This window comes from Myxine glutinosa, chromosome 2, assembly GCF_964187855.1.
Source record: "Myxine glutinosa chromosome 2, kmMyxGlut1.1, whole genome shotgun sequence".
Lineage (NCBI taxonomy): Eukaryota > Metazoa > Chordata > Myxini > Myxiniformes > Myxinidae > Myxine > Myxine glutinosa.
Window position 1 is genome coordinate 129,779,178 of NC_136262.1, and position 15,464 is coordinate 129,794,641.

A 15,464-nucleotide genomic window follows, 5' to 3' on the forward strand; every position below is an offset into this window, starting at 1 on the left:
ATAAATACTAGGAATTGGCCCGATCCCATTTGCGAGATGGTTAATCGAAGTAGCGTAGAGTTGGGAGGTACCCAGAGGGAGGCCTTACACAAACTGATTGGATCTCATTTGGATCTCTTCTCCTTGTCCCCCGAGGATATTGGACGTACGGGCCTGGTGAAACATCAGATCCAGACCGGTGAGGCCCGGCCTATTCGTCAGCCCGCCCGACGGCTCCCTTGGAGCAAGAGGGTGGAAGCTGAAGAGCAGGTAGAAAAGATGCTCGATGCAGGCGTCATCGAGCCCTCAGGAAGTCCCTGGATGTCACCCGTTGTGCTGGTCAAAAATAAAGATGGGACCACGCGTCTCTGCGTGGACTATCGCCAGCTAAACAACGTGACACTCAAGGACTCATATCCCCTGCCAAGAATTGATGACACCCTCGATGCCGTTGTGGGCTCAAATTGGTTTTCAACTTTAGACCTCAAGAGTGGGTATTGGCAGGTGGAGATGGATAGGACAGGGAAGGAGAAAACGGCATTTTCCACAGGTAAGGGGCTGTATCAGTTCACTGTGATGCCGTTTGGTTGTGTAACGCCCCCGCCACCTTTGAGCGATTAATGGAGCATGTACTAGGCGGCATGCCATGGCAATCATGCCTGGTATACCTGGATGACGTCCTAGTACATGCCAAAACATTCCCCCAGGCCATAGCTAATTTGGACCAGGTGTTCGGGTGCCTCAGACAGGCAGGGTTGAAGCTGAGTCCGAGTAAGTGCACCTTGTTTGCAAGAGAGGTGGCCTATCTAGGTCACGTTATCGGTCGCGAGGGGGTAAAAACAGACCCAGGCAAAATTACAGCGGTAGAGGAGTAGCCTGCACCGCGTACCATCAAGGAGGTGCGGGGATTTTTGGGACTCTGCTCCTACTACCGGCGCTTTGTGGCGAAATTTGCGGAGTTGGCCCGTCCCCTCCACCGGCTTACGGAGAAGGGGACGAGATTGAATTGGACAAGGGAGTGACAAGAGGCCTTCCTAAAATTGAAGGGGTGTTTGATATCCGCACCCATTCTAGCTTACCCCACTAGTGACGGGACATTTACCCTGGACACGGATGCAAGCCAGGAATGATTGGGTGCAGTTTTGTCTCAGACACAGGAGGGCGTGGAGAGAGTGATTGCTTATTATAGTCGGGCCTTGAGTAGGCCCGAACGAAATTATTGCGTCACCGCAAGGAACTATTGGCTATGCTGGCTGCCATGAACTATTTCCACCCGTACCTGTACGGGCGGAAATTTTTGGTTCGAACTGACCATTCCTCCTTGCAATGGCTCCTTCGGTTCAAGGAACCGGAGGGCCAAATTGCAAGGTGGTTGGAAAAGTTGCAGCAGTACGATTTTAATGTGACCCATAGGGCCGGGAAGGCCCATGGTAATGCCGACGCACTCTCTCGTCGTCCTTGTCTGGGGGAAAACTGTAAATTTTGTGCGAGACACGAGGAGAGGGAGCAATTGGGCGATTCTGCCCCGATCCTCGTCGTCCGGGCAACCCGGGTGAGAGGGCCAATTTTGCCACTAACTGCAGATGAAGAATTCGGAATTTTGGCTTGGAGCACGGCCCAGCAGGAGGATCCCGTCCTGGGACCGGTGTACGAATGGGTCAAATTGTGGCAAAGACCTAAAGGGGAAGAGGTCACCCCCCTCGGGGCGCAAACGAAGGCGTATTGGGCTCAGTGGCAGACCCTGGAATTGAAAGGCAACATCTTATATCGCAAGTGGGTGGAGGTTCCCTCTGAGAGAACTTCCTGGCTGGTGATAGTCCCTGACAAATTTAAGAACATCATATTACAGCAGGTGCATGGTACCCGCTCCGGCCGCCATTTGGGCAGGACAAAGACAACATCTCCGCCGGAGGTTCTATTGGGTAAATATGGGGCGCGACATATAGGACTGGTGTCGGAGATGCGACGCCTGTTCTGCCAAAAAGGGGCCAGCACGGAGGATGAGGGCCCCCCTTCAATTACACCAGGTGGGGGCCTCCCTTGAGCGGGTGGCTATGGATATTCTAGGACCGCTGCCCCGCACCCGCCAAGGTAACAAGTACATCCTCGTGGTAATGGACTATTTCACCAAGTGGCTGGAGGCCTACGCCCTCCCCAACCAAGAAGCCGGGGTGGTGGCACAGGCCTTCGTGGAAGGATTTGTATGTCGGCATGGGATTCCACAGGAGCTGCACACTGATCAGGGACGAAATTTTGAAAGTCAATTGCTAAAAGATGTGTGCAGACTCCTGTCAATTCGGAAAACACGGACCATGCACTTGCGGCCACAATCTGACGGGATGGTGGAAAGGTTTAGTCCGTGGGCTGAGTAGGGTTTGCATGCACCCCCCCCCACAACTTAACTTCCCGGGTATGTCCATGTACCCCCCACCCTAGGGGTTAGGAAAAACCATGTAAACAGAAAAAAAACTCATTCCCAAGGTACCTCCCACGCATATTTTGATGTTACCCCCCCCCCCCCCCCCCCCGTGTCAGTGATTTCCGAAAATTAGGGGTAGGCGAAATTCAAATGGCCATAACGTTTTACCTCGTCATCCTATGGTTGCATATGACCCCTCAAAATGTTTGTCCTGGGACACTCTTTACAATGATATGTGTTATATGCAAATGAGGTCACCAGAGGTCAAACTATGAGGGAATGTTTTTTTTCTGTTAACATGGTTTTTCCTAACCCCTAGAGTGGGGGGTACATGGACATACCCGGGAAGTTAAGTTGTGGGGGGGGGGGGGGGGTGCATGTAAACCCTACTCAGCCCACGGACTAGTTCAATCGAACATTGATACAACAACTGGCCTTGTTCACCACCACCCTTCAGGATGACTGGGACGAACATCTCCCATACTTGTTAATGGCCTACCAAACCAGCCAGCACGGGGCCACCGCATGCAGTCCAGCGTTGCTCATGTATGGGCGGGAGTTGCGGGCTCCCGCCGACTTGCTATGCGGTCCCGTGCCAGAGACCACAGATATCCCGCCGAGGGAGGGTTACGCACGTCACCTGGAGGAAGGCATGGAGCGGGTCCATACCTTCGCCTGCCGCCAGCTCTATCTGGCGGGGGCCAAGATGAAGCGCAGGTACGACCAGGGGAGCCAGTACGCTCTGGGGATGAAGATTTGGTTCTTCAATCCCCGGAGGCGGAAGGGTAGGTGCCCCAAACTCACCTCCCCCTGGCAAGGCCCGGGAGTCGTCCTGTCGCAAGTCTGTGACGTGGTCGTTAAGATCAAAATGGGGCCACGAGCCCTCCCTCGGATCGTCCATGCCGACCGGATAAGACCTTATGCCGGCGAGCAGGCGCCCTCGTGGATCGCCTCGGCTCTAGATGCCGAGGCAGGACCCAGTCCCTCTTGCGAAGGGGGCTCGTAGTGTCAGAGGACTGGGGGTGATTGTGGAAGATGCCCGATGTGGAGGGATGGCAACTCTGCCATCCCTCACAACCCGGGCACATGAGCATTAGTTATAGGGTTTTGGCAGTGTAAGCTCGCCGAGGGAGGGTTTGGATAATGTATAGGGATCGAGAGAAATGACCATAGGTAACTGTAGGGTTAAGTAGCGACATGATACCTGTAGTAGGGGGCGTAGCAGATTAGTGGATTATAACGACGGAGGAGCGCGATAATATAAGGGGCGACTGGGGAAAGCGTGAGTTTTAGAAGGGCACCAGGTAGTTAGATGATGCAGTGTGTTTGTGGTTTATCGAATGAGGCATTGCGTGTGAGAATCTTTGTTTTGAGAGGCAATGCTCGTGAATGGTGCCGTGTGTGTGCAGAAGGTGTATGGAGCAGTGTATGAGTGAGTAATGGTGATTGGGCGTTGTATTGAGCAAATGGTCCCGGAGGAAGGAGGGTGCAGGTGGCACCAGTTGTGATTGCACAGGTGTGCAAGTGAACAGGTGTATGGAGAATGGTTGTGTGTTGTATGGAAAATGATTGAATGACATAACTGGTATGAAATGGAGTATGGAATGGATGGTGTGGAGTGAGTATGGTGGAAACTGTGGAGTGGAGTGGTTGGTGCGAAGGGAGTTTATGGGGAGGATGGACCCCTATCACGAATACCTGGGGAGGGTAGTTTAAGAGTTAGGTAGAGGGTATAGGTAAATTGTGGTTGGATATTGGCATCTGTGGTGCGTGTGGAAGAATGGTGTTTGGATGGGTGCATTAGTGACATGGAAAAGGCTGGGCGTGTGGCCTGTTAGAGGGATGGTTGGTTGAGCTCTCCGCAACTGGTAGTCTGTCGGCCAGGTGAGGCCGCAGGTAGGCTCTGGGAGCCAGTTAGAGTTCAATGGGGCCCGAGGATCCAGAGGAAGGACCCGGGTAGCCCAGTGCCAGAGAGGGCACCGAGGGGGTAAGCGCCAGGGAGGGCCTTCCCCAGGTAGGTTAGCGAGGAGCAGGTAAGCTCGGGAGGCAACTTCAGTGGCGGAGGCGCACAGGTAAGTAGACCAGTTAGGGGAGCTACACGACTCAGCCCAGAAATTGTGCGAAGGCACAGGGAGTTGAATCAGGGAGTGAGACCCCATATTGATGAGCCCCACAGTTTGGTCAATGGGAGTTTGGTTCTTAAAACCGCATAGAGTGTAAGATGGCCAATGGTTTGGCAGGGAAAGACCCCGGGTAGTGTAAAGTGTGTTAATGTCATTTAGGAAGTAGTTAGGATTGAAATCTCCTCGCACCATCTGCATCCACTCACCTGAGGTGACAGAACTCCACGCCATGCCATGGGTTGTTATTGTTTTTTTGTGCAAATGTTTTGGATTGTGAGACGCATCATGACGTGGGTGTGACATTGTGCTGATGTTCCATCTCTTCCTCCTTATGAGGATTGATGATGAATTGGTGATGGCAAATTTGGTTAGAGGGATTGTGGTGACAAATTTGGTAATTAGGGGAGATATGGGGAAGACGTGACGGTAGTGACAAATTTGTAAAAGTGTAGATTTTGTAAATATGGGGTAAGGGCAAGGGTGGAGTAGGTGACAGGAGGGGTGGCGTACGTTAGGAACGAGCTTTCTCACTTCGCTCTCCGTGTGCACCTCACCCTGCATTACCTTGATTGATGTGTATCCTTGTGACCTTACCCCTTGCTAACGCTGCCACTTTGTCTTCCTTCCCCACCCATGGACCGTGCTCTCTGGGCACTGAGGGGGAGCGTGCGGGAGTCCGCCATTGTGTGCCCGAATCCCCGCAACCAGCTGCCTGCATCGATACACCACCATATGGACCACGTTGTGGCCGAGCACCACCATATGGACCACGTTGTGGCCGAGCACCACCATATGGACCACATGTCTGTGGCCGAGCACCACTCATGGACCCCACGGGTTGGGGCCTGGCCCCACTGCTGGGAAGTCTTGTTGCGGACCTCGGTGAGGTGGCGCCTATGCCACGCAGGTGGACCACCCTAGTCGGCCCCTGCTGGCCATAATTAAAAAGCGGACACTTTGGTGCCCTTTTTGTGGTGTTGTGTTTTTTGTTTATACCACCAAATAGGCCGTAAGTAAGGAAGAGAGACAACAACTGGAAGAACGACATCGGCCAGCAGAGGGAGCAGAAGACCAAGACCACCAGTTGTGTTTTTTTTATAGTATTGTGCAATGTCGCACTGGATCGTCCGTGACTGAATTTTGGTGCTGGTGCGTCAATGCAGTGCATGCTGTCTCCTCCCTCCCACAGGATTATTTTTGTCTCCCAAAAGAAATGACAGGTCCTGGGTTGCAGTAGTGTAAATACAAATAGTGTAACTTGTAAATAATGCTCCCCACCGTCAATGTTTAGTTTGAAAATTAATTCCGCAATTCGGTTATTCTGTGGGTGTGAATCTGTTAGGTAGGGTGCAACGCAACAAGGGGACATATTTATTTGTGTTTTTAAACTGTCGCACTCAGGGTCAGGTTAATTATAGAGGGTATTACACCTGCGTGCCACATTAAGTTAAAGTTTTATCGGCCCGGGACGTGCCTGGAGGAGGAAGGGGGCAGTCTAACGGATTTGGGAAACCGTGCACTTTGTGTAATTGATTGTAAATATACCCCCTTGTAAATAATGTAATGATTCTTTGTAAATACCTCCATTTGTGTAAAGGTCTTTTGTAAGACCCATAATGAAAATTATGGCCAGCAGGGGCCGACTAGGGTGGTCCACCTGCGTGGCATAGGCGCCACCTCAACGAGGTCCGCAAGCAAGACTTCCCCAGCAGTGGGGCCAGGCCCCAACCCGTGGGGTCCATTTGTGTAAATTTGTGTAATTTGTAAATACCTTTGTAAATTTCACCCCAATTCCACTTTTTGAAATACCAACTTCTGACCTGGAAGTCCTTGGTGTCCTTGTGTTTTATACTTCTCCCACCCCCCACCCCCCCACCCCTTCCCACGCCTCCTCCTCCCGAGCCCTCTCCCTCCCACACATCTCCCTGCTCTCAAATGTTGTGTGCTCTCAAGTGTTTGTGTGCTTCCCATTCTCTTGTCTTCCGCTCCCTCTTTTTATATATTTTGTTTGTCTGGTTGATTTGTTTGTGAAGTAAATGTCAGCTCTTTCACGAGCCTCGATTCAGTATACAAAAAAAAAAAAAAAAAAAAAGTCAAAGGTCGTCCTTTAGTTAGTCCATCGCACACACGTAGCCAATCGTAGAACCTCTCTATAGATACATCATTATTTTGTGTTTCAGTTTAAGGCTGTGTCTCCACTAGTTGACCTTACACTGCACCAAATGAAATAAGATAGATCCCCCCCTTTTCAATTGCCCAAAGCCTCCATTACCAACTGCATTCGCCTACATTACCAACTGCATTCGCCTACATTACCAACTGCATTCGTCTACATTACCAACTGCATTCACCCTCCATTGCCCATGTGCTTCATCTCGGAGAAGACGGGCGTGGCCCGCCCATCATCATCAAGAGGTGGAGCCAAGAAAGCCCTTGCCGACCAACCAAGAATGAGTGGGTTTGGCTTGAGAGGGCGGAGAGAGAACGATCGAGCAGTTTCGCGAATGTTCCAGGGTGTGGCGCTATATAACCCGTTGCGCGGAGCCCCCACCTCAGTTCTGAGGGAGGTGCGCTGAACCAAAGTTGAGAGAGTTCTGAGGAGTCCTTCTGTGGAGAGGTGAGCTGGCAGTTCTGTGGAGGGAGAACGCATGAGGCGGAGGACGTACGAGGCCTGAGGGAGACGCTGCTTGGAACAGCCCCTGCGCATGAAGCTGACGCGCTGCTGCGAGCGAACCTGCACGTGAACCAGATTGCGGAGGATTCGGCGGCCATTCGCCTCCAGCCTGCCATCCTGAACGGACTCTTCTCTCCCTTCCCATACCATCCCTGCCACACTATCCATTCGTGTACGTGAGTTTGTCTTGTCCTTTGGGTATAAGTTAAGCCTGTGTAAGTATAAGCTGCCCTGTGTCTCCTATCTTTCACTGTAAATTACCTTCGTTTCCTTCTTTCTTTGGTTGTGTAAATAGTAATTAATAAATACCTGTTCTTCCTACCTTTGTCTTCTTCATTCTCGTCCGATCGTCTTTGTCTTTTACCAATTGATATACGTGGCACGATTTGGCCAACGCTCAGGATCGGGTTAGTCTTTGCTAACGGCTCGAACTTCGGGTTGCTAAAACCGCTCGGCAAATACCATCTTGTCAGGGGTTCGAGCAGTACTTGTCTCCCTGTTCTGCGGAGGGACTGATAAAGGTATTCGGGATAAACCCTGGACGATTAACCCTGATCCCCCCCCCCCCCCCCCCCGCAGAGGAACGTTACAGGTACCAGGAATGGAGACGGCCAGCTTAACAAGACGAGGGGATTAAACCCCCCTCGGTAAGGGGAGTGCCGTCGTCCGATTCCGTAACAATATATTAAGCCTGACCCATGACCATTCAAATGATTTTCTCCTCAATAGAGAGTGCTGTGTGTGGAATAGTTTTTCAAATTTCTGAAAATATAAGTATTTTACGACAACTAAATCACATGTTTATACATATTTAATTGATTTGAAATGTTGGACCTAATGTCACATGTTGGACCCCATAAATATGAAATTAGCCATATATCAGTTTTAGCCCGATCACTCAATGGGGAAGAATCACTTTTAAAAATTCTCTGATCCAGATGCGGATTCGAATCTTCACCAAAATCGAAGCATTTCGTCCTTGTCACATACACTACCTCTCCACCAAATTTCGTCCGAATCGGTCCACAACTTTTTGAGATATCCTGTTGACACATCGACAAACAGACAGACAGGGGTGAAAACATAACCTCCATCCACCTTCGTTGGCAGAGGTAAATATGGTAAAACGGCAAACTTGTCTACCGATTCATGTTCAAAATCTAACATTCAATTTAAACAAGTTGTTCATCGATCATAAACTGATGAGACAGATGGACAGATATGAACCAATTGCTTAACCCCACACTTTTTCTTCGCATGCACAGGGTAATAATATTTACAGTAGTATGGTAACGGCACTGAAATAGTATGTGTGTGTATATATCTATATATATATATATATATATATATATATACACACATGTATACAGTCACGTGAAAAAGTAAGTACACCCCATGTAAAGTTTTGACTTTTTCAACATACAGCTATTTGATCTTCATTTCAACAATATTGATAGATAAAGGTGATATAATATAACAAATATCATGAAACATTTACATTTTGTAGTCCATTGTATAATTTAAATAAACATAAATGCAAATTTCGCATGTGGAAAAAGTAAGTGGCTATTTCCACAATAAATGGTCATTTTGACTGACCCTACTTTGAAGTGTATTCTTGACTGGATATGTTAGTCAAATAATGTGAGCTAAATTCTGTTTGAGAGCACATGCAATAAAGTTATAATGGAAATAAAATCATCGCCGAGTAGTGCCTCGTTTCATTTGTGTGGGAGTGTATTGTATGAAAGAGTGTGATACAGAAAGCACTTTTTGTGTACTGTTGTATTGTACATCATGTTCATGTCTCTCAGGTTGGCCCTGTTTGAAATCTGGGTGATAATTATTTTAGTTATTGTTGAACACTACGGTCAGTTCTTTCAATTCAGTTCAGTTAGAGTTCATTCTATTTCTGTTTCATAGTTTTTTTTTGGAGAGACCGCAAAACTTCATTACCCACGTAACACATTGGACAGATCGTAGTGCCGAGATTCCCATGGAACTAGCGATTGTTTTGTGATGCTGGTAGTGGGTAAGCGATATCTGCTAAGAAACCGTGTTTCAATGGAGTGTGCAGCGGTGCTCACCATGCTTACCGATTTGGGAATGACATATTACCCACGTAACAATTTGACGGACAACACACTTCCGAATTAGTAACATTTTATTCATTAGTATTTACAAAGTAGGCCTTATTTGACATTTGTGAACGGAAGGTATAAGCACCCCTGCATATTTTGTTGCAAGCATAAAATGTGTACATCTTCCGACTATTTTACAACTCTGCTGTCTTACTCACGCAATATTTTGACGGACATGCGTTACGTGGGTAATGAAGTTTTGCGGTCTCTCCAAAAAAAACTATGAAACAGAAATAGATTGAACTCCAACTGAATTGAAAGAACTGACCGTCGTGTTCAACAATAACTAAAATAATTATCACCCAGATTTCAAACAGGGCCAACCTGAGAGACATGAACATGATGTACAATACAACAGTACACAAAAAGTGCTTTCTGTATCACACTCTTTCATACAATACACTCCCACACAAATGAAATGAGGCACAACTCGGCGATGATTTTATTTCCATTATAACTTTATTACATGTGCTCTCAAACAGAATTTAGCTCACATTCTTCGACCAACATATCCAGTCAAGAATACACTTCAAAGTAGGGTCCGTCAAAATGACCATTTATTGTGGAAATAGCCAAGTACATCCTTGGCTCTAATAGGTGGTATTGCCCCCTTTGGCAGAAACAACCTCAAGTAGGCGTTTCTTATAACTGTCTACCAGTCTCTGACATCGACTGGGAGAAGTTTTTGCCCACTCCTCCATGCAGAATTCTTTCAGCTGTGCGATGTTTGAGGGGTTTCTTGCATGCACAGCTCGTTTCAAATCCCCCCACAACATCTCGATGGGATTTAGATCCAGGCTTTGACTTGGCCATTCCAGAACCCTCCATTTATTTCTTTTCAGCCATTCCTTGGTGGATTTACTGGTATGTTTAGGGTCATTGTCATGTTGCAAGGTACACCTTCGGTTGAGCTTCAACTTTCCAACAGATGGCCTCACATTATCCTCAAGCACCCTCTGGTACAATGAAGAATTCATAGTGGATTCTATGATGGTGAGCTGCCCAGGCCCTGATGCAGCAAAGCTGCCCCAAACCATAATATTTCCACCACCATGCTTTACAATTGGTATCAGGTTCTTGTGGTCAAATGCTGTCTTTGGTTTTCGCCAAACATGTCTTCTGGTACTGTGGCCAAATAGCTCTACCTTTGACTCATCTGTCCAGAGCACATTGTTCCAGAAGTCCTGGTCTTTGCCTGGGTGTTCATTGACAAACTTTAGTCTTGCCCTGATGTTCTTTCTGGACAGCAAAGGTTTGCTCCTGGCACACCTCCCATGTAGATCAAATTTGTGCAGCCTCTTTCTAATGGTAGAATCGTGCACTTTGACATCAACAGTGGCAAGAGCTACCTGTAGGTCCCGTGATGACATTCTGGGGTTCTTAGAGACTTCACCTGAGCTGATGCACCTGATTCTAATTTTAGGTATTTGAAGTAGTGATAAATGTAGGGGTGTACGTACTTTTTCACGTGACTGTACACACACACACACATACACACAAGCAGACACACACACATGCACATCTACACATGCACACAATCTCACACACACATACACACAAGCACACACACACACACATGTACACAATCTCACACACACACACACACACACACACACACACACACACACACACACACACACACACACACACACACACAATCTCACGCACACTCACACACACACAACTGAGGTGGATACTTTGAGACCTGGTAGGTCTTTGAACCCTCTCCTGAAACTCACCCACGTGTGGAGATAGCAGCTAACAGCAACTTGCATGCACAAACATACACTTACACATATATACATGCACACACTCATATATGTATACACACACACACACACACACACACACACACACACGAATGTGGATACTTTGAGACCTGGAGAAACCCACAAATGGAGATATCAACCAACAAAAGAAAAAAAGACAAACAGAGAAAGGAGGCAACGGCACATTTTAAAGTTGGCCTGCAAAGCCAGTCGCCAACTGGGTCTCCTCCGTCATGTGAATTCCTTCCTTGGCACATCTGAACTCTTATCCACCTATAAGGCCTTCATCTGCAGCATGGAGTATTGACCTCCCCTCTGGGCTAGCGCCCCCGCCTCACACCTTTCGTAGCTCGGCGCTGTGGAAAGCAAGGCCTTCAAGATCATTATAGTCTCCCACAATGAAACCGAATCCAACGGCCAGGTACTTTCACATCACAGGTGGGTCGATGGTTCTCTGTCTTCCACTGCCTCCTTTCTGTTCTTGCACCCTCTGCCCTTTTTGTGCTTATGTCACCTCTCCCCCGCCCCCCCCCCCCCCACCCCTTTCCTCCAGGTTTCTACAGGGTGAATTCAGACTGCCAGCAAACCCTTCTGGTGAAATTCTCAAATTCCAGAAACACTGCTCACCTCCACTCATTCGTTCCTCTTTTCCCCCCCACCTGTGGAACCAATTTGCACATTCTCCTCAATGTCATTCTTCCCTCCAGGTCTTCAAGACAGCTGTTCACCACTATCTCAGATCATCCCCAATCCATATCCATGATCTTTCCTACCCCCATTAATTCTCCCCAAGCCAACCTCCTTTCAAATTTCCTCTGTATCTACCTTGTCCACCCTGTGCGTCCTCGTCAACCCCTCATTCTTCCCCACATCCCTTGCTTCTCCAAATCTTCCTCTATTTTGTCCCTCAACCCTGCTGTTGATGCCACCCCCCCCCCCCCCCCCACTTTCTGTGTTGTTCATTTTGTTCTGTTATGTTCTGATTCATTTTATTTTCTATCTCCTCCATGAGCCTCGATTTTGAATATAAAAAAGTAATAGCGATATGGTCATGTCATTAACTATAAACATTCATATCACATAACAAAAAAAACATTTATATAAAACAATACAACCACTTCACACAGCGCATAACCATTACTATAACATAAACTTCATATACATAACCATTCATGTAAAATAATACAAGCACTTCATACAAAATAACAATACAACCACGTCATAAATTATAACCATTTATATAACATAATAAACTTCATATACATAACTATTCATGTAAAATAACAACACAGTCACTTCATAAACTAAAAAAGAATAATACAACCACTTCATACAGCGCATAACCATTACTATAACATAAACCTCATATACATAACCATTCATGTAAAATAATACAAGCACTTCATACAGCGCATAACCATTACTATAACATGAACTTCATATACATAACCATTCCTGTAAAATAATACAAGCACTTCATACAAAATAACAATACAACCACGTCATAAATTATAACCATTTATATAACATAATAAACTTCATATACATAACTATTCATGTAAAATAACTATACAGTCACTTTGAAGGAGCTGTGCTCCAACGCGAGTCGAAAGGATTGACGCGACAAAAGACGGAAATTCGTCCGAGTTGCTTTATTGCACGAATTAAACTCGGGTACTCTGAAAAGCCCGTTTATCGGGCAGCAATATATATATATATACACATCATGCCGGAGCGTTTGCCCGGGAAAGGCGAGACTGGACATGCCCGGGCGTCCTGGGCGAGCCCTGGAAAGGCGAGAGCGTGCATGCCCGGGCGTCCTAGGCGAGCCCTGGAAAAGCGAGGCTGGGCGTCCTGGGCGAGTCCTGGAAAGGCGAGTCTGGACATGCCCGGGCGTCCTGGGCGAGACCTGGAAAGGCGAGAGCGGGCATGCCCGGGCGTCCTGGGCGAGCCCTGGAAAGGCGAGTCTGGGCATGCCCGGGAAAGACGAGACCAGGCGTGCCCGGGCGGCTCGGGCGAGCCCGGGAACGGCGAGTCCGGGCTTGCCCGGAAGAGGCGCGTCTGGGCCTGTCTGGGCGGCCTGGACGAGCCCGGCATGGTGATCGCTCCCTGGCCGCGTCCTCGGTAGGTGCAAGGCGATTGTGTATATCCAGCGGTAACCGCTACACACGCCCCTCCAGAATCGACTTGCACCGTCCGGGTCAATTTAAGGGGGGTCCTGATGACCCGGCCGAAGCAACCCCTGGAGGGTCGTGGGGGGGGGGGGGGGGTCCGGTGTGGTGGTGGGTGGTCGAGCGGGGGGAACTGTGGACGGGGGGCGGCCTCGCCGCGGAGGAAGGGCCAACCGTGGTGGTTGGTCGACGTCCACGTGCGCCGGCTTGAGGCGGTCCACCGAAATCCGGTCCGACCTGCCGCCGATGTCAATGACGAACGACTTGTCGTCCCGTCGCAGGACCCGGAAGGGCCCGTCGTACGGCGGCCTGAGTGGCCCCCGGTATGCATCATGACGCACAAAAACGTACTCCGCTGTGCGAAGCGCTGGGGGGGACGTAGGACTGGGGGCCACCGTGGCGGGATGTTGGCACGGGGGCAAACCATCGGGTGGCCTCTTGGAGGTCCGAGCGCTGGCGAGCTGCGGACCGGGGACTGGTAGCGTCGGGCACGAACTCGCCCGGGACGCGGAGCGGCTGGCCGTAGACGAGCTCAGCGGTGGACGCCTGGAGGTCCTCCTTGGGGGGGCCGTGCGGAGGCCCAAAAGGATCCACGGCAGCTGGTCGGCCCAACCGTCATCCTGAAGGCCGGCCATGAGCGCGGCCTTCATGGAGCAGTGAAAACGCTCGCACAACCCATTGGCATGGGGGTGGTAGGCCGTGGTACGGTGGAGCTGGACTCCAAGGTTGCGGGCGACCGCGCCCCACAGCTCGGAGGTGAACTGCGGACCGCGGTCCGAAGAGATGTCCGCCGGTGCGCCGAAACGGGCGACCCAGGTGGCGATGAAAGCCTGTGCCACGTCGGCGGTGGTGGTGGAAATGAGGGGAACGGCCTCCGGCCACCTGGTGGTCCTGTCCACCATGGTGAGCAGCTGTGTGAAACCCCGAGATGGGGGAAGGGGGCCCACCAGGTCCACGTTGACGTGGTCGAAACGCCGTTCGGGCACGGGGAAAGGTGCCAGCGGGGCCGCCTGGGTGTGGCGGTGGACCTTGGCCCGCTGGCAGGCCGTGCAGGCGTTGGCCCAATCGCAGACGTCCCGTCGAAGGCCGTGCCAGACGAAACGCGCCGACACCAGCTTCTGGGAAGCTTTCCGGCCCGGGTGGGAAAGGCCGTGGATGGAGGTGAAAATGCGGTGCTGCCAGGTAACGGGCACGATGGGGCGAGGCTGGCCTTGGGAGATGTCGCAGAGCAGGACAGTGTCGGCGTAGGGGACGTCGGCCAGGCGGAGGCCCGTGTCCGCTGCCCGGAGGGCTTGCACCGTGGTGTCGGTGGTCTGGTCGGCCGCCATGAGCGCGAAGTCCACGCCGAGGTGGACCGCGTTCGCGCTGGCCCGAGAAAGACAGTCGGCCACGGCGTTGTCTTTGCCGGCGACGTGCCGGATGTCCGTGGTAAATTCCGACACGGCGGAGAGGTGGCGCTGCTGGCGGGCCGACCACGGCTCCGTGACTTTGGCCATTGCGTAAACCAACGGCTTGTGGTCGACGAAAGCCGTGAACGGGCGGCCCTCCAGGAGGTGCCGGAAATGGCGAACGGCCAGGTATAGACCGAGGAGCTCGCGGTCAAACGTGCTGTATTTTAACTCCTTCGGCTGGAGTTGCCGGCTAAAAAAAGCGAGTGGCTGCCAAACCCCGTTCACCCATTGTTCATGTACGGCGCCCACCGCGAAGTCGGAGGCGTCCGTAGTGAGGGCGATGGGAGCGTCGAGCACCGGGTGAGCCAGCAGCACTGTGTCGGCGAGGGCCCGCTTCGCGCTCGTGAATGCCGCGTCCATGGCCGCGGACCAGACTATGTCATGCTTGGCCGGCTTGCCCCGGAGGGCTTCGTAAAGGGGCCGCATGAGCTGAGCAGCGCGGGGCACGAAACGGTGATAAAAATTCACCATGCCGAGGAACTCTTGCAGGGCCTTGATGGAGCGGGGACGCGGGAACTTGGTGATGGCCTCGACCTTGGTCGGCAGCGGCATGGCCACGTTCTTGGTGATGCGGTGGCCCAAAAAGTCAACGGCCGTCGTGCCGAAGTGGCATTTGGCCGGGTTGACGATTAAGCCGTGCTCGCTGAGGCGTCCGAACAGTGTTCGGAGGTGGAGGGGGTGCTCGGCCTGGGACGTGCTGGCGACGAGGATGTCGTCCAGGTAGACGAAGAGGAATG

The 15,464-nt window shown here is 50.6% G+C and overlaps 2 protein-coding genes across 17 annotated transcripts in view; one reads left to right on the forward strand and one right to left on the reverse strand.

The window, feature by feature from the left end:
- Positions 1-15,464, forward strand: part of LOC137421260 (GMP reductase 1-like) — a 905,715-nt gene that overhangs the window by 519,923 nt on the left and 370,328 nt on the right. The gene's annotated exons all lie outside the window — the stretch shown is intronic.
- Positions 1-15,464, reverse strand: part of SS18 (SS18 subunit of BAF chromatin remodeling complex) — a 212,237-nt gene that overhangs the window by 45,569 nt on the left and 151,204 nt on the right. For 3 of the 15 annotated variants that reach the window (XR_013622366.1, XR_013622365.1, XR_013622371.1), the window contains one exon: positions 8,112-8,238. The exons of the other annotated variants lie outside the window; for them this stretch is intronic. The gene's annotated coding sequence lies outside the window, so the exon portion shown is untranslated. The remainder of the gene's footprint in view (positions 1-8,111; positions 8,239-15,464) is intronic. 15 annotated transcript variants of the gene reach the window in all.